The sequence below is a fragment of the Tiliqua scincoides genome, chromosome 2, assembly GCF_035046505.1.
Source record: "Tiliqua scincoides isolate rTilSci1 chromosome 2, rTilSci1.hap2, whole genome shotgun sequence".
Classification (NCBI taxonomy): Eukaryota; Metazoa; Chordata; class Lepidosauria; order Squamata; family Scincidae; genus Tiliqua; species Tiliqua scincoides.
The window spans coordinates 186,757,330-186,775,791 of record NC_089822.1 but is presented as its reverse complement, the minus strand read 5'-3'; the positions used below and the strand labels follow the sequence as shown (position 1 = coordinate 186,775,791).

Below are 18,462 nucleotides of genomic sequence, written 5' to 3'. Positions count from 1 at the left end.
AATATGATGCTTTTAGGTCAAACCAGATGTAATTCATATGCATCTCCAATGACAAAGTCCCACATTTTAGTTCTCTTGTCATCTGTGCCTTTCCTTTATAGTATTCTCATGTGTTCCTTGCCTCTCTGCACACTGACATCTGACTGAACTATCATGCCATCACTGCTTTGCCTCTATCAAGATCATTGTGTACCTGAGCATATCTAGATGCATTTCAATAGTTTCTGTGGTAAAATGCTAAATTAACTGAGAGCTGAACCATGATTGGAAAGTCATCAGGGAACCGGATCTTGGATGCAGTGCAGCTAAAATATTTCACATCTGATTAAATGGGCAAAAAGGCTTTTGGGGTTAACATGAAACAAACAAAAGACCATAAAACAACCATGCACTGAATGTCAAGGTTTGACTCTCAGAATTGCTTTACTAGCTGAGAGAGGCCACAGGCGCATTATGTGATGAGGACTTACATTCTCCAACAATGGCCACTTTAGGCAGATACCACCACAAAGCTCAAAGCAAGGTTCAGTGGAGATAGCCGTCCACCACTCAGCGGCATACCTAAGAGCGCAATTCAAAAGGCAACTCTCTTGAGCTGGCCTGGGAGGGTTGTGAATGTGCCATAAAGCATGTTTGTGCCTCCTTGTATGTTGGCTGGGCCGGCACAGGAATACACGCAGGCCCGCAGAGGCTGCATCCAGACCACGCCAACGGAGAAAGGTAGGTCTGCACTGGCCGAGCTCAGCCAGCGTGGGGGTCTGGGGTATATGTGGGGAGGGCAGGGAGAAGGCGGGGAGTAGGTGGAGAGGAGGCGTTTTGGGGCAGGGGAAGGCGAGTGATGGGCTGGAGAGCAGAGGATGGGGCTAGGACCTGGCACTTATGCCAGATCCTGACCCCATTCCCGGGCAGCCCAGTGTGACACCGGGTTGCTCAGATCTGTGCCATCTCTATAGGTGGCACAGATTCGAGTAGACCCATTGAAGTTGCAGCAGCTCTCCCCGGGGTAAGGAGAAGGGAACTTAGGAGGAGACCTAAGGCAGGCAGGGCGGGAGGCCTGCTTGGTATCCAGCGCAAGATAGGGCCCCAAAGTGGCTCAGCCAGAGGTAAGGGGAAACTCCTCCCCTTACCCCTGGGTAAGCCACTGCAGCCCCATTGGGTCTCCTTGGACTCCTGAGGTGAGTCTTCTGAGGTGGCATAAGTCCGAGGAGAACAAAGCGGCTTGCAGCCACTCCGTATTGCTCATGAATGGGGGCTAGGATCTGGTATAACAGCCAGATCCCAGCCCTGCCTCCCACTCCCCTGTAAGCAGATCCACAAGCCAAAGAGTTACTGTAACAGGTCAGTTTCCTCCCAGATGTGGCTCCCTCCAGGTCCTACTTAACCCATTTCTGCCCAGCCCACAGATGTAAATGTTCGGTCCCTGTTGCATATATTCAACATTGGGCAGAAATGACTTAAGGAATGTATGCATTCCTGGGCCTGGCATCTATGGTTTGTGGCAGTAGTTGCCACCACGTGCCCACGGTAACGCCCGCAGCATCCCACATGGGCAGTGAATCTGGGTGAGATTGGAAAACGTAAGATCCCAGGAAATTTCTGTGCCCCCTTCTTTTGGCTCCTAGACCCCCTTTCTGACCCTAGGCCCAGGTAGAAATTACTACCTTTACCACCCTCTCCTAGGCCCTGCCCCCCCTTCCCCAGTCTTGGAAATCTCTAACAAGATTTCTTAAGGGAAAGACAGGGCTGAATAGGATCAGACTGTGTAATGCAGTAGTTCTTAAACTTACTACACTGGGACCCACTTTTTTAGAATGACAATTTGTCTGGACCCACTGGAAGTGATCTCATGGCCAGAAGTGACATCTTCTAGAAGGAACATTTTTAACAACCCCATATGACTAAATCGAATCAATTAAGTACGTAAACGTTTACAAAAAATATAAGTTTAAACATTTAAAATAAAAAACCCACCTAACCCTCCCAAGCAGTTGCTGATCTGTTTAAAAAAATTCCGCAAACACCCAAAGACTGAAATCCTATCTACACTTAGCTGGGAGTAAGCCCTATTGACTATCATTGTTAAAAGCATATACATTGTAGCCTGTTAAAAGTGCAATCAGCAACATTTCCCCAAATGCAGTCACATACCATGGTAGCATCACATCTAATATATTAAAAATAAAACACACATTGAAATAAATGGGGACCCACTTAAATTTGGCTTGCGGCCCACCTAGTGGGTCCCAACTCATAGTTTGAGAAACACAGGTCTGTTGGGCATAGGGACTACATTTCCCAATAAGCCCTGCTGTGTTGTGGGCCTCTGACCCTGAAAGGAGGAGGAGGCCTTGTTAGAGCATTGGATAAAGGAGGAAGGAAATCAGCAGGACCAAGTGAAAGAGAGAATGCCTGGCAGCAGGTGTGGCCTTTCTTTCTGCTTTCTAGGTGTGGCCTTTATTTCACTGAGATTCCTTTGGCTCTAAAGAAGCAAAACATTATATTGATGAAGCCACTTGCAGTTAAAGGTTGCTGTGGCTTTTCTGGTCTCTAGTTCTGATCAAAAATGCTTTTTGTGATTTCCCCAACTAGCTGCAGTTTCTTCTGTTGGTCTCTTACTGCATTTCTTTTCTTATTTCAACAGCATCAGTTTGGAATGAGATTGGAAGAAAGAGGAGGCAGACTCATTTTTCACAGCAAAGACCCTACACAGGGGAGAAACCCTATAGGTGCCAGAAGTGTGGAAAGAGCTTCAGTTGGAGCGATACACTTAAGGACCATGAGAGAATCCACACAGGGGAGAAGCCCTATCAGTGCCAGGAGTGTGGAAAGAGCTTCTGTCAGAATAATGAACTTAAGGTCCATGAGAGAACCCACACAGGAGAGAAACCAAATAAGTGCCAGGAATGCAAAAAGAGCTTCAAGGATTGCAGCACTCATATACACCATCGCAGAACTCATACAGGGGAGAAACCCTATCAATGTCAGGAATGTGGAAGGAACTTCATTCGGAGTTATAATCTTGAGATTCATGAGAGAAATCACAGAGGAGAGAAGCCCTATAAGTGCCAGGAATGTGGAAAGACTTTCAGTTACAGTGGTGAACTTCATGGTCCATGAGAGAATGCACACAGGGGAGAAACCCTATCATTGCCAGCAGTTTGGAAAGACCTTCAGTTGGAGTGATATACTTGAAGACCATGAGAGAACCCAGACAGGGAAGAAGCCGTATCAGTGCCAGGAGTGTGGAAAGTGCTTCCGTCAGAATAGTAAACTTAAGATACATGAGAGAACTCACATAGTGGAGAATTCCCATAAGTGCCAGGAGTGTGGAAAGAACTTCAGTCAGAGGAGTGAACTTAAGGTTCATGAGCGAACCCACACAGGGGAGAAACCCTATAACTGCCAGGTATGTGGAAAGAGTTTCAGTATCCGAGGCAGCCTTACACTCCATCACAGAACCCATACAGGGGAGAAGCTTTATCAGTGCCAGGAGTGTGGAAAGTGCTTCAGTTGGAGTGATACACTTAAGGACCATGAGAGAATCCACACAGGGGAGAAGCCCTATCAGTGCCAGGAGTGTGGAAAGAGCTTTCGTCAGAATAGTAAACTTAAGATCCATGAGAGAATTCACACAGGGGACAAACCCTATCAGTTTCAGCAGTGTGGAAAGACCTTCAGTCAGAGTAGTGGGTCCATGAGAGAACCTACACAGGGGAGAAACCATATAAGTGCCAGGAATGCGGAAAGAGCTTCAGGGACTTCAGCACTCTTATACACCATCGCAGAATGCATACAGGGAAGAAACCCAATGAGTACCAGGAGTGTGGAAAGTGCTTCAGTCCATGAGAAAACCCACATGGGAGAAACCCTATCAGTGTCAGGAGTGTGGAAAGAGCTTCATTCAGAGTTATCATCTTAAGATTCATGAGAGAAATTACAGAGGAGAGAAGCCCTATAAGTGCCAGGAGTGTGGAAAGACCTTCAATTACAGTGGTGAACTTAAGATCTATGAGAGAACGCACACAGGGGAGAAACCCTATCAGTGTCAGGAGTGTGGAAAGAGCTTCAGTACCCGCAACCTTATACTCCATCACAGAACCCACACAGGACAGAAGCCACATCAATGCCAGGAGTGTGGAAAGAGCTTCAGTTGGAGTGATGAAATTAAGGTCCATGAGAGAACTCACATGGGGAGAAACCCTATCACTGCAAGGAATGTGGAAAGTCTTTCAGTGTCAGCAGCATCCTTATAGCCCATCACAGAATCCACACAGGAGAAAACCCTATCATTGCCAGCAGTGTGGAAAGACCTTAAGTTGAAGTGATGAATTTAAGGTCCATGAGAAAACCCACACAGGGGAGAAGCCCTATAAGTGCCAGGAGTGTGGAAAGAGCTTCAGGGCCCAATCCAATCCAACTTTCCAGCACTGATGCAGCTGTGCCAAAATGGCATGAGCAGCATCCTGCAGTGGAGGGGCAGTCACAGACTCTTCCTCAAGGTAAGTGAATGTTTGTTCCCTTACACTGCATTCTGGCTGCATTGATGATGGAAAGTTGGATAGGATTGGGACCTCAATCAGTGTGATGAACTTAAGAGCCACCAGAGAACCCATTCAGGAGAGAAACCTTATGCATCTTAGGAGTGTTGAAAGTGTTTCTGTGCTCAGTGAGACAGCAGATGTTGAGTCCTTTGTTTACCTCAAATAATTGATGTTTGTAAAATTCCTGATACAGGTCCAGCCTACTTATACACAGATTTTTTATACACAGATTTGACTCAACACGAATGACCACTGCAATGTGCCGATCCCTGGAGGAGGGGAAAAATGCACCCCTTTAAAATCACAGTTTAAAAAAACAGCTTTTCTTATTGTTGTAGAGAGGCAGTTATGCAAGCAATTACAGGTATAACCTAATTGTCCATGGATTTTTCTATCTCATGAGATTAAATTAAAGGAAAACAGTTGTTTAACAATAGCTTTGTTAATGCCAGAGAGGGCAGCTGGCTAACAATCCATCAATCATTCTCTCTCCAGGCGCTTTGAACCTTCCCTTCCCCCTGAGCATGTGAAAGAAAGATAATCACTTTGGGTGAAGGGAGGGGGTCTTTGGCTCAGAGTGAAGCCTTTCTAAGCGCCTGGAGGGAGACTGATTGATGCATTGTCTTCTTAATGATTCTGTCTTACATCACAAAGGTGAGCAAGGCTGTTTTTAAGTTGCCTAGCAAAGGGACATTGTTTTGTTAAATGAATTTTCTTTAACACAATTTTTGCCACCCACATGAGTTCTGGGAACTAACCCTCTCGAATAATGAGACTCAACTTGTATTTCTGCAGTGTTCATTTAAAATGTAGATGAAGTACATTGTTTGTTCCTGCTTTTCAAAAAATAAAGTTTGCCACAATTGCCCTGTCATTTCCTAGTGCCCATGGACTGGCCTTGCTCTTACCTTCTCTGATTGGAAGGTCTCCTGCAGGCCAAAGGGACTCCACTTGGGGGCCTTACAGGACCTGTGGCTCCTTAATGATATCTTTGATTAGGAGGGGGATAGCTTCTTTTATCTAGGTTTCTAACTGAACAAGATAGAATAAGGGCCCAATTCTATTGGCTTTACCACCAGTGGTAGATGCATACTGCCAACTGTGGGTGTTGTGAACATACTGTAAAGCAGGGGTCTCCAAATCCCGGCCCGGGGGCCAGATGCAGCCCACGGTAAGTCTCTATCCGGCCCATGGCCAACCTCATAAGAACATAAGAACAGCCACACTGGATCAGGCCATAGGCCCATCTAGTCCAGCTTCCTGTATCTCACAGCGGCCCACCAAATGCCCCAGGGAGCACACCAGATAACAAGAGACCTCATTCTGGTGCCCTTCCTTGCATCTGGCATTCTGACACAGCCCATTTCTAAAATCAGGAGGTTGTACATGCACATCATGGCTTGTAACCCATAATGGATTTTTCTTCCAGAAACTAGTCCAATCCCCTTTTAAAGGCATCCAGGCCAGACGCCATCACCACATCCTGTGACAAGGAGTTCCACAGACCAACCACACGCTGAGTAAAGAAATATTTTCTTTTGTCTGTTCTGACTCTTCCAACACTCAATTTTAGTGGGTGTCCCCTGGTTCTGGTGTTATGTGAGAGTGTAAAGAGCATCTCCCTATCCACTCTGTCCATCCCCTGCATAATTTTGTATGTCTCAATCATGTCCCCCCTCAGGCGTCTCTTTTCTAGGCTGAAGAGGCCCAAACGCCATAGCCTTTCCTCATAAGGAAGGTGCCCCAACCCCGTAATCATCTTAGTCGCTCTCTTTTGCACCTTTTCCATTTCTACTATGTCTTTTTTGAGATGCGGCGACCAGAACTGGACACAATACTCCAGGTGTGGCCTTACCATAGATTTGTACAACGACATTATAATATTAGCCGTTTTGTTCTCAATACCTTTCCTAATGATCCCAAGCATAGAATTGGCCTTCTTCACTGCCGCCGCACACTGGGTCGACACTTTCATCGACCTGTCCACCACCACCCCAATATCTCTCTCCTGATCTGTCACAATCAGCTCAGAACCTCTTGTCCCCTGAAAGCCTCTGGCCCACTCAACTGAACATGACCAGAACTGTGCTCTGATTGTGTCTGGAGGGTGTTCTGAGGGCCAGAAAGGTTGCATGATTGAGCCCATTCATTCGCTCATCTAGGTTCTATATCTATTTTATTTATTTAAATTTTATATTTAATTTTTTTTTCCAGCCCCCAACACTACACCAGATATTTGATGCGGCCCTCTGGCCAAAAAGTTTGGAGACCCCTGCCGTAAAGCATGTTCACAGCACCCAGGCAGCAAGGAGCACTGTGCTGGACCAATGCAAGTCGGTACTGGGCCTCAGCACCCGGAGGACCTGCCACAGGAGCGACTGGCAGTTTGGTGGCCAGCAGAGCAGCTTTTCAGTGCCTGGGGAAAGCTTGAAGAGACGAATAGAACATTAACTGGAAGCAGTTGACTTCCTACTTCCTGTTCACGTTAGATTAGTTTCTTCAAGCATTCAGGCTGCCTGCCTGCATGTCCTGCTTTAAGCTTGCATGCTCATAGCATCCTGTGAAAGGAACATTTTCACTTGGTGCCTGTGGTAAGAACCTAAATGAAGTTAATGGGAGTGTGGGGAGGGGGAGTGTGCAGATCTAGGGTTCCTCCATAGCTGCAGTTTCCATATTGGGGGCTGGAACGTATCCCCTGCAGATACAGGGGGGTGTCTATATATCCAGAAGAAGAAAAAGCTATAAAGCATGGCATGTGCCCGGATACTTATGGCCCAATCCAATAGGATCCATCAATAAATTCAGTAGATGGACGAGGAGTATTTGGATGAAGTCCAAATAGCAGATACTTATGGCCCAATGCTTGTGGGTGCAAACGCTCCCTTACCCTGAAGAGACTCCGGTGGCTACCTCAGTGCCCATAGGATCCAGCAGCCATTTCGGTGCTGCTGTTCCTCTGAGCATCAGAATGGGTAGGATTGGACTGCCACATTGTCTGCTTATTCCTCTGAGGTTATAGTCTGAAACTTCTGGATATTTGTATCTCAGTCGGTGTCCCAAGTTGGTTTCCAGCACCAATCACTATGGTACATGATAGAATGAACCCTCAATTTAACGGACCTCAATTTCACAGACTTCAGAAATGGTCACTTTCTGCCCCCCCCAAAGAAAAACTATTCATATACATTTTGGACATATATGCCTCCATTAACTTCAGTGCGTTTGGATTTAATTGACTTTCAGTATTAACAGAACCTCTTCCTTTTATTCCATTACACTGAGGGTTCACTGTACTACCAAGTTAATTTGCCATCCTTGTTAGGAAAAGTTATAACATCCTAATATTTCCCTAATGCTTGCCCTAATGCTTGCTTGGTTCCCTCAGTCAAGATAATGCTAAATTCTGTAGAAAGTTGAGTCATTTGACCTTTTCCTAAATCTTTTCCTAAACCCTACCCAGAGTAGATTGTACTAGTCCGGTTAGTGTCCTTCAGGAAACACAATGGAAGACATTGACCACAAAGCATTGATGGAGTGATGGGAATGGCTCTCTCAAGTCTATGCCAGTTTGGCACCAGACAAGGTGGTTAGTTGCCTATTCAATAAATTCAATAGGTGGAGGAGAAAGATGTGGATGAAGTTTGATAGTAGATACTTACTATCCCCTGTTATCCTCAGGATTTGAAAAGAGAAGGGCATTGCGTATGTGTTCAGGGAGGGAATGGGGCGTGTGTGTATGTGTAAGTGTACATGCAACTTCCTGATTTTAGAATGGGCTATGTTAGGTTGCAACAAAGGGCACCAGGATGCGGGTCTCTTGTTATCTGGTGTGCTGCCTGGGGCATTTGGTGGGCCGCTATGAGATAGAGGAAGTTGGACTAGATGGGCCTATGGCCTGATCCAGCGGGGCTGTTCTTACATTCTTATGTTCTTATAAATATATTCAACTTTTCAGTGCTGATGCAGCCGTGCCAATGAGGTGTGCGCTGCATCCTGCAGTGGGTGCTCAATCACAGAGGTCTCTTCAAGGTAAGGCAGTGGTTCTCAAACTCTCTGGGAGGGTTTGAGAGCCACTAAGTTCTTGCGTGGGTGGGAGGGGGGAGGCAGCAGGAGTGGGGGAAGGCAGCGGCACGATCCCCAGGATCGCAGTGCTCAGGGGGGCTACAGGGGCTTGGGTACACGTTCCCAAGCCCTGCAGCCTCCCCGGGGGTGCGGGGAGCCAGGCGTGACCTGCAGCAGGGCTCCCCGCAGCAGTGAAAGTAGATGTGGAGCGATTGCGCTCCACTTCAGCTTTAGCGAACGCTCCGCATCTACTTTCACTGCTGCGGGGAGGCCTGCTGCAGGTTGCGCCGGGCTCCCCACACCCCCAGGGAGGCTGCAGGGGCTTGGGTACGTGTACCCAAGCCCCTGTAGCCCCCCTGAGCACTGCGATCCTGGGGATCGCGCCGCTGCCTTCCCCCACTCCTGCTGCCTCCTCCCTGCCTCCAGGCTGCCCCGCCCCTTAAGGGGGCAAGGCCAGAGCCTGCAGGCTGGGGCATCACGCCGCCCCATTTTGAAAAGCCCTGAGGTAAGGGAATGTTTGTTCCCTTTCTTTGGGGCTGTATTACACCTTCCTCAGCGCTGGTAAGTTGGATAGGATTGGACCCTCCAAAACACAAATAAAGTGCCAAAACTGGTGTTTGAAGTTATTGTCGTTTTTGATTTGACATGGAATTTCCTACATAGCTTTGTTGTCAAAAATATCAAACTTTATTCAGGTAAAAAAAACCAATGGCCAGACTCAGAAAAGCATCTTTTTCCTGCCAAAGGCTATGAAATAGAAGCAAGGCGATTCATTTTTATGTATCTAGCAACTGGTTTTTTTAACACATGATATTTGTTTGTATCAGAAACATCTACCACATTTTACAGAAAGCGAGGCATGTCATGTGGAACAGTTTTGATCTCCAGTAACCTGTTCACAAATGCATAACGGATCCTGTCTCTTGATAAGAATCTCTGAGGGTTTATTGTTTGGGGGTTTCGCAAAGTGCTGCAAACAGTTCAAAGCTGCTTGGCACACAACAAATGTGAGAAACCTATGACCACAGACGGCCTTGAAAGCAAACCCAACATTTGACGTTACTCACATCTTCTAATACCTGTCAAAGTTCAAACAGGAAACCTGCTTTTTCCTCAAGTGTCAACAACATTATTTTTTATGACTGCTCTGAGCTAAATTCACACTCTTAAGAGCTGACAGTCTTGTAGCTTTTCAGGACCCATGTGAGTACAATTTATGTATCATTCATAATATTATCCAAAGCACAAGAAGTGGCTTTAAGTGAACTTCTGGGTGCTTCAGTGTGAACTGTTTGCCTTGACGCCAAGGTATACATTCATATGCTCAAAAATAGGAAGTTGTTCACAACCATCCCCATGATTTCAAAACTGAGAAATAACTGGATGAAGTTGTGCTCTTCCTTCCTTTTATGTTTCATTTTTTGGGGAATATGCCTACAAATTAGAGCTGGCCAACTGAAGTGGCCACCTCAGGCAGCAGATTGGTGGGGGGCACCCATCTCTAACTACCCACTTGCCTCTGCTGCCCCTTCTCCTTCCACTCTCTGGTTTGAAAAAGGGGATAGAGAGGAAAAAGAAATGAGGAGGGGAGGAGAGTGCTGACCTAGAACAGTTCCTAGAGCAGAGGCTGGCACATCTTCAAGTTAAATAGAAGCCTAAATTGATGATGTCACTTCCAGGTTAATGACATCACTTCTGGTGGGTCCTGGTGCTAAAAAGTTTGAGAATATAAGAAGAGCCTTGCTGGATCAGGCTAAGGGCCCATTTAGTCCAGTTTTCTGTATCTCACAGTGGCCCACCAAATGCCCCAGGGAGGCACACAAGACAACAGACACAACCTGCATCCTGGTGCTCTCCCCTGCATCTGGCAATCAGAGGCAGCCTGCCTCTAAAACCAAGAGCTTACACATATCTACTATGACTTGTAACCTGTAATGAACTTTTCCTCTAGAAAAGTTCCTCCAGAACCATTGCTATGGTATATGAGTGTCCCCTTACTATGGTAGGAGCAGTTCCTGTCTGAGATTCATGTTTGATCCCCTGGTAAAACCAATGAGTTTTACCCTCAGCTTTATGGTTTCTACAGAACTCTGCATCAAAGAGCAGTGGAGAAAAATTCCACGTGATCTTAAAAGAAGGGAGAAGGATGGGGGAGATTGTGTTGCACTATGATGTAAACTTCCACTGAATCAAAATAGATTATAATGAACAATGGGCACTAGGGAGGGATTTAGCCCGAGTCAGGCATTTCACCCCCTTATGGGTGGGGTTCACATAGATGCCTATGTGATGTGGTGTTTTATAACACCTACATAACCCACCTATCTTTCTTAGAAAGTGTCACTGAACTCAATTGACTAAAGGAATTGATTTTCACAGTGCTACTGGGTGGTGGGAAAACAAGAAACAGCTTACAATTGTTGATTGAATGTGTATATAAAGGGGAAAAATTAGCCTCTGGAGCAACTGCTTGATTGGGAAAACTTTCCTTGATGATTTATGAATGACAGATTAAAAAAATGCATTGTGAAAAGGACACACAGGCAGTTCCATTACTATCATCTTGCTTTGTACATTTGTCATTCTGAAATATGTTTTTGTGGTGTGCATAATCAAGAGGCAGACCATATGGTAAATCCTTGTTACAGTAAAAAAAATAAAAATAAATTGAGCTCAGTAGTGCAGCTGGCTTGTTTAAGAACAGCTGGTCGGTGTTAAGACTATTAGTAATTCTCAGAGGGAATGCTACATGTGAAGACTGTGGGAATGAGCTCATATTGTCTACACACATCAGCTGATTGCTGCAGAGATCAAGGAGGATTTTCTTTTCTGTGACCCAAAATGTGGAACAGGTTTGGTGCATTACTAGTAATAATAAGAAATCTGCCTTTTTTCTTTCTCCAACTGTAGCCATAAAGATACATGTAGTTGCAACACTCTCTACCTGGAATAAGCTGACTCCATTATGGTTGGATACAGTCCTTGGCAAGGAGGCAGGTGGTGGATGCATGGTTGGATCCATGATATCACGTTGACATCCTTGCTGGTTGAATCACCTTGGGGTGAATCATTCCCACAAGTGTAGATCAACATTTTAATGACCTATCTGCCCTTGAAAGCAACTTTATGCAATAATATAGCATCATATATGGCAGTGATGGCTGTTTCTTATGTTGAACTGCTAATCTGAGCTATGATCATGATGTTTCGGTTTGTATGCAGTGACTCTTCCATCCTATTCTGATTTGATTCAAAGGATCAGTCCTTATACACTGTAATTTTCATTAGGAGTTACTGTATTTATCCCTTTGTTTGAGACATCAAATGTGCTCATTTTTCATGAAACCACACCAAGGTCCAACCAATATTGCAAATGCCATATCAATGAAATTATATTACAACCATATATATAAAATGATATATATTGTCATATATTGATTGACATATACATAGATTAATATATTAAAATAATTTAGTGTTATCAAATACAGTAATATATTAATAATTTAATGGATATAACATATTTATTGAATAATATATTAAAATAGTATATTAAAATAATATAACCTTTTCTCTGGCTACAAACACATCATGTTATTTAACTATAGTAGGAATAATAGATTCAGGATAGAATCCACACAGTTGCACATTCAACCAAATTAATTTGATGGCCCTGAATGAAATGAGCAGCTACCTTATCATCACTGAAAAAAGTCTGGGAAATCAGCTCCTGATGTTAATGTTGATCCATGCCGGTGGGAATAATCCATATGAAGTAAGAGCTAAGCACAATCTAATATCAAATCAATGTAGTGCTTGCTTTCTGGAAAGAGAGGGGTGGGTTTCTGATAAGTAAATGCCAGTCCCTGCGCACCCCCCCCCCCTTAGTGATGCAATCCGGGGGATCACATTGCTGCCCTCAGGCTGGGGCATCACAGTTTGAGAAGCCCTTGAGTAGACCAATTGGAGCAGTGGAGACTTGCCCTGGCACAGGGGGGAAAATGTTCCTTTACCATGAGGAAGCCTCTGGGGCTTAAAACTCCCCTGTGGCATGCAGCAAGCACCCTGTCGGCACAGCTGCATCAGCAGAGGAGCTACACTGGATTGGGCTATTAGTGTATCACCAATTGGTTGCACATGGGAAACAGAAGAAGCCAAGTCTCAAAGTCTCCTATATGAGGCAGGTACCAAGGCAAGAGCCACAGGGCTACTTAGCTGTGATACTTCAAATTGAAAGAAGACAGAAGAACAGCAAGGGGTTTTCTAGCCGAATCCAGCAGGTATTAGGAACTAGCCTTCCTGACAGAGGGGGAGGGGAAGTAAGGCAAAAGAGCTAATGGCCTTTCCTGTGGAAAGCTTCATGAGGATGGGTTTGATGGCATTCAGGAGGTGCTGAGCTGCAGCATTTCTAATATAGAGGGGGAAGCATGAGAAGGGGGGAATAAGAAAGGGAGCGGAAAGAGGGCCAAAGAAGCTGGTGACCTGCCCTGGGTGCCTAGGATGTCCCAGCAATCCCTATGTGCCAAATGGAATGGGGATGCTTAACGCAGCCCCAGTGAGTTAGTCTCAGATATACCAAAGTAGGCAGAAGAAGACCCTTTGAACGGTTATGGCCAGACTTTCCAGTGCTTTTGTTCATAGAATGACAATAGGATGTTCATTCTGGAGCACACTTCTGTCTAAAGCAGCGGTTCCAAACTCCTACTTGGACTTTGGGACCATGGTAAGTGTTTGCGGGGGTGGGGAGGGCTCTAATCAGAAACTGGAAGTGGGCTCAGAGTGGTGATTGGAGTTCTGTGCAGTTGTGGGGAGGCTCACAGAGGGAACTGTGAGTCTCCTGGATCCTGCCAGAGGCCAGCATAACCCCCCCAGGTAAGCGTAAAAGCCCCTGGGTCCCCATGGTGCTGCAAACACTGCTGCGCTGTCAGGACACCCATTCTTCGGCCACTTTTCATTTTAAGGCCAGGAAGTTCCCAGAACTGTGACATTGCCGGACTAAACAGGATGGAAGGGCAAAGTGCAGACCACAGAGCCCATGAGAGGTGGGTAAAGGTGGTAATTTGTACCTGGGCCCAGGGTCAAAAAGGGGGCCCAGGAGCTGAAGGAGGGGGCCCAGAAATTCCTGGGATCTTGCATTTTCCTATCTTACCCAGACTTGCTGCCTATACAGGATTCTGGGGGCAATACCACAGGCATGAGGTGGCAGCTACTGCCACAGGTTATATGCATTGGACCAGGGAATGCAGACATTCCTGGTGTCACATCTGGGAGGAAACTGGCCTGCTACACAGTTTTAGATGCCAAGGTCCCAGAGGGACTCTTTGTGGGGCAAGGCAAGCTGATTTAATCATATCTTATTGAGACTGATTTAATGGGTAAGTGCTCATCATATTAGACTTGAATGGATGGCCTGTGCAAAATAGTTTGAAGTATAATGTATCTTCTTACTTTTCAGTAGTGGCAAGAACATGAGACTACCAGTCAGAAGACCTATTTTCTATTTCTGGCTGCCCTGTGACTTTAAGAAATAACCAAAGTAATCTTTGTGATTTGGCATGTGCTTTAAAAAAAAATGCAATGGAGGGAGTAGTTGAGGAGGAGGAAGGAAGAAGGACTGAAAAGTTGGGGAGGACCAGGGAAGGGGGGGGGGAGAGACAGACAGACTGACTGGAAGAATAAGAGAGCTTGGAAAAGTGAAGGAGGAGCATAAAACTGGTGGACAGAAGATACAGGACAGAGGAATGGAGCAAAAAGAGGAGGAAGGAAGATGGAAAGCCAAGGAAGGGGGACGTTCTTCCTTGTCAACCATAGCATGGGATTGCTTGACCTGGAATGGACTTGTCATGTTCCTTGTCTTCCCCCCCCCCCCGCCCCGATCCAGTACATAAAGGAGCTGGCACTCCTCATAAGGCCAGCCTCCCCCATAGTAACACCCCTGCTTGGAAGGAACAGGGCAGCATTGTCATAAGAACATAAGAACAGCCCCACTGGATCAGGCCATAGGCCCATCTAGTCCAGCTTCCTGTATCTCACAGCGGCCCACCAAATGCCCCAGGGAGCAAACCAAACAACAAGAGACCTCATCCTGTTGTATCTGGCATTCTGACATAGCCCATTTCTAAAATCAGGAGGTTGCACATTCACATCATGGCTTGTAACCCATAATGGATTTTTCCTCCAGAAACTTGTCCAATCCCCTTTTAAAGGCATCCAGGCCAGATGCCGTCACCACATCCTGTGACAAGGAGTTCCACAGACTGACCACACGCTGAGTAAAGAAATATTTTCTTTTGTCTGTCCTAACCCTCCCAACACTCAATTTTAGTGGATATCCCCTGGTTCTGGTGTTATGTGAGAGTGTAAAGAGCATCTCTCTATCCACTTTATCCTTCCCATGCATAATTTTGTATGTCTCAAACATGTCCCCCCTCAGGTACCTCTTTTCTGTTCTGAAGAGGCCCAAACACCATAGCCTTTCCTCATAAGGAAGGTGCCCCAGCCCAGTAATCATCTTAGTCGCTCTCTTTTGCACCTTTTCCATTTCCACCGTGTCCTTTTTGAGATGTGGCAACCAGAACTGGACGCAATACTCCAGGTGTGGCCTTACCATCGATTTACTACGGCATTATAATAGCCGTTTTGTTCTCAATACCTTTTCTAATGATCCTAAGCACAGAATTGGCTGCCTTTACTGCCGCTGCACATTGGGTCGACACTTTCATCAACTCTCCACCACCACCCCAAGATCTGATCTCTCACAGACAGCTCAGAACCCATTCACCTGTATGTGAAGTTTTGATTTTTTGCCCCAATGTGCCCAAGGCCAGCATCACAATCAGCATTGTTAGGTGGCTGGCCAAGGGCCCAGGACCCACAGAATGGCCACTGTGCATCCCTGTCACTATCTCCAGTGCATAGCCTTCTGGTAGTCGTGGAGGAACAGCACTCTCAGGGCCCCCCAGGTTGGAGCAGGTCCATGGGAAGCAGTTCCTCTGAAACCTGGTTGGCCTTGCTTTGTGATGTAACAGCACATATTTGACCAGGAGACAATACAGAAATGTACTCTTTCTTCCCAGCCAATGAATTCAAGCATATCTGGGATAGAATCACCTGATGGCAATAATGTCTGACTGATTGTATCTCCAGTCACAGCTGATTCTCCTGGGTAGCATGGCAGCTGAAAAAAATGTCCTGCCAGTGACATCAGCGGCAGCAAGGGATATACTGGGTTAACATACATGAGGCTGCAGGGCCTAGGAGAGGGGGATAAAGGGGGTAATTTGTATCCGGGCCCAGGGTAAAAAAGGGGGCCCAGGAGCCCAAGGAGGGGGCCCAGAAATTTCATGGGATCTGATATTTTCCTATTTCACCCAAACTCACTGACTGCATGGGATGCTGGGTGTGCAGTGACAGCTGCTGGGCCGAGGAATGCATACATGACATTCCTTAATACAGTGTTAAATCTGGGAAGAAATTGCCCTGCTACAATAGCTCTTTTTTAACCATGAAGGAGTGTATGGGAGCTCAGGGACACAGCTGTGGGACCACAGCTGCTGCAGAAGTAAATTTTGGTACATACAGGACACTTTCCATTCTAGTGTGAACCTAAATATGATGATGCTAATTTTTCTGCAAGATTTTCTATATTTAAAAGATTTTAGAGAGACTTAGGAGTGTGTTTGGTTTCCTGTATTACTGTATCTAGCTGACAATGCCACAGGGGTGGGTAGAACTGGGCTCCAAAGATTTTTCCAGCTATCTCCACTCTCTCCCCACCCTGTTTTGCCTCTTCCTGCCCTCATTCTGCTTGCCCATCACCACCCTCCCCCACTCTGTTACACCCCTTCCCCTTTACAAAGGGGCCCAAAAGAAACTTTGTACCCCCTGAAAAATTCCTCTCAGAGCCCCTGCATCTACCTTTATAACTTACAATCTCATGGCCTAATCCTACCCCCCACCATGCTATAGCATGCAGCTGTAACAGGGAGGCATGTGCTGTATACTATAGTCTGATAGTCTATAGGCTCTGGGCCAGGGTGTCTTAGAGATCGCCTACTCCCATACAATCTGGCCAGTCCCCTTAGGTCATCAAAGACAGGAAAAAGAGCCCAGTCCCGCCTCCCCTCATTCATTGCAACATTAACCCTTTCCTGCTTCCTGCCTAGTACCTCCCTGCTGCTCACCCTGTCGGAATGCTGGCCCCACGATGGTTTTTACAATACAAAAACAGTAAGCATTTGAGCACATTGTTCAAATATAACCATAGTTTCATGTTGTATCTGAACAGGTGTGTGTAAGTATGCAGAGAATTTTCTGCCAATAGGAAATAGTTACTGTATTATTCTCTGCATGCTGTGAGCTTCCTCCCAGACCTGGATGTGTGCCCAGGGCGAAAGAGACACCACATCTGAATACCCAGGGAGGGGGAAATAATCACAAGGCCTGTGCATTGTGTTGCTGGGTTTAAAAACCTCAGACAGAGCACCAGTGAGAGAGGCATGGAAATGCAACTCAGAACTGCATCAGTCACATATTATCTCAGACCTGGGCTTCACGCCAACTCGAGCTGGGAGGGTTGCGTCGGCTGAGCTTGGGTCTGGGGAAGGCAGGGAGGAGGGGGAGGGAGGTGTTTCGGGCAGGATGAGGGTGGGGGGAGGCAGGGCCTAGGAGAGGGGGGTAAAGGGGGTAATTTGTACCCAGGTCCAGGGTCTAAAGGGGGGCCCAGGAGCCAAAGGAGGGGCCCAGAAATTTCCTGTGATGTGACATTTTCCTGTCTACTCAGACTTGTTGTCCGTACGGGATGCTGGAGACACTACCATGACCGGGGATGCTGGGGACACTACTGATGCCACATGGTGGGTTTCACTCCTCCCCCTTTGCAAAGGGGCCCAAAAGAAACTTTGTACCCCCTGATAAAATTCCTCCAAGAGGCCCTGTGAGGCTGTGTCCCCAGCAAAGCCTGATTTGCATGGAGGAAGCACAAGTGCCTGACCCAGCCCGTGGGGGCGTACAGAATGTACAAATCCCTGCTAACTGGGTAAGAGGCACTTTTCAGGTGGGTGCTCCTCTTTTATTTAGCAGGGGAAGAGCAATTGGCCCTCCTTACTCCAGCAGTGTCTTTTCTAGTGGCTGTCTGCTGGTGTTCTTTTGCATCTTTTTAGATTGTGAGCCCTTTTGGGACAGGGAGCCATTAGTTATTTGATTTTTCTCTGTAAACCGCTTTGTGAACTTTTGTTGAAAAGCAGTATATAAATACTGTTAATAATAATAATAATAATAATAATAATAATAATAATAATAATAATAATAATAATAATAATAATAATAATAATAAATAAATAAATAAATAATTAGTATGACCAGAGCCAATTCAGGCGGCTGTACTGTGGTGATCTAGTACAAGAGACAATAATAGATCTGGCATAGAACTCAGTCTTATATTCAATTGCTGAAGACACAGACATATTTTGTACTCTGAACTAATGAAACAAGTAGCCTTTTCATTTAACGAGAAGGAATTTTCTGCATCTATTTGAAAGAGAAATCTCTGTTGGATTTGGGTGGAGGAATATTACCAAGGCAAGTTAAAAGCTCCACTTGTGGAAACATTCAGTTGGTGGTCCTTTCTCTTTGTTTTGTCAGCTCTAGTTGAACATCTGTTTTGAAGACAAATTAAGTGCACAAGTGGCTAGGAACCAAATGGTTGTCATGATGTCATAGGTGAATAATGTCTGTTTTCTGAATATGAAAGCATTATGAAGTTGTCTGAGGAGAAGGAAAGGCTCACCCACGGAAAGCAACTTGAAGTGACAAAGAGCTGAAGTTGTTCCAGTCCATATTGTCAACACCATGGCTTTAA

At 45.9% G+C, this 18,462-nt stretch overlaps 1 pseudogene; it reads left to right on the top strand.

Moving 5' to 3' along the window:
- The first annotated feature begins 629 nt into the window (after nucleotides 1-629).
- Nucleotides 630-6,992, top strand: LOC136638896 (zinc finger protein 709-like; annotated as a pseudogene).
- Nucleotides 6,993-18,462: the final 11,470 nt, after the last annotated feature.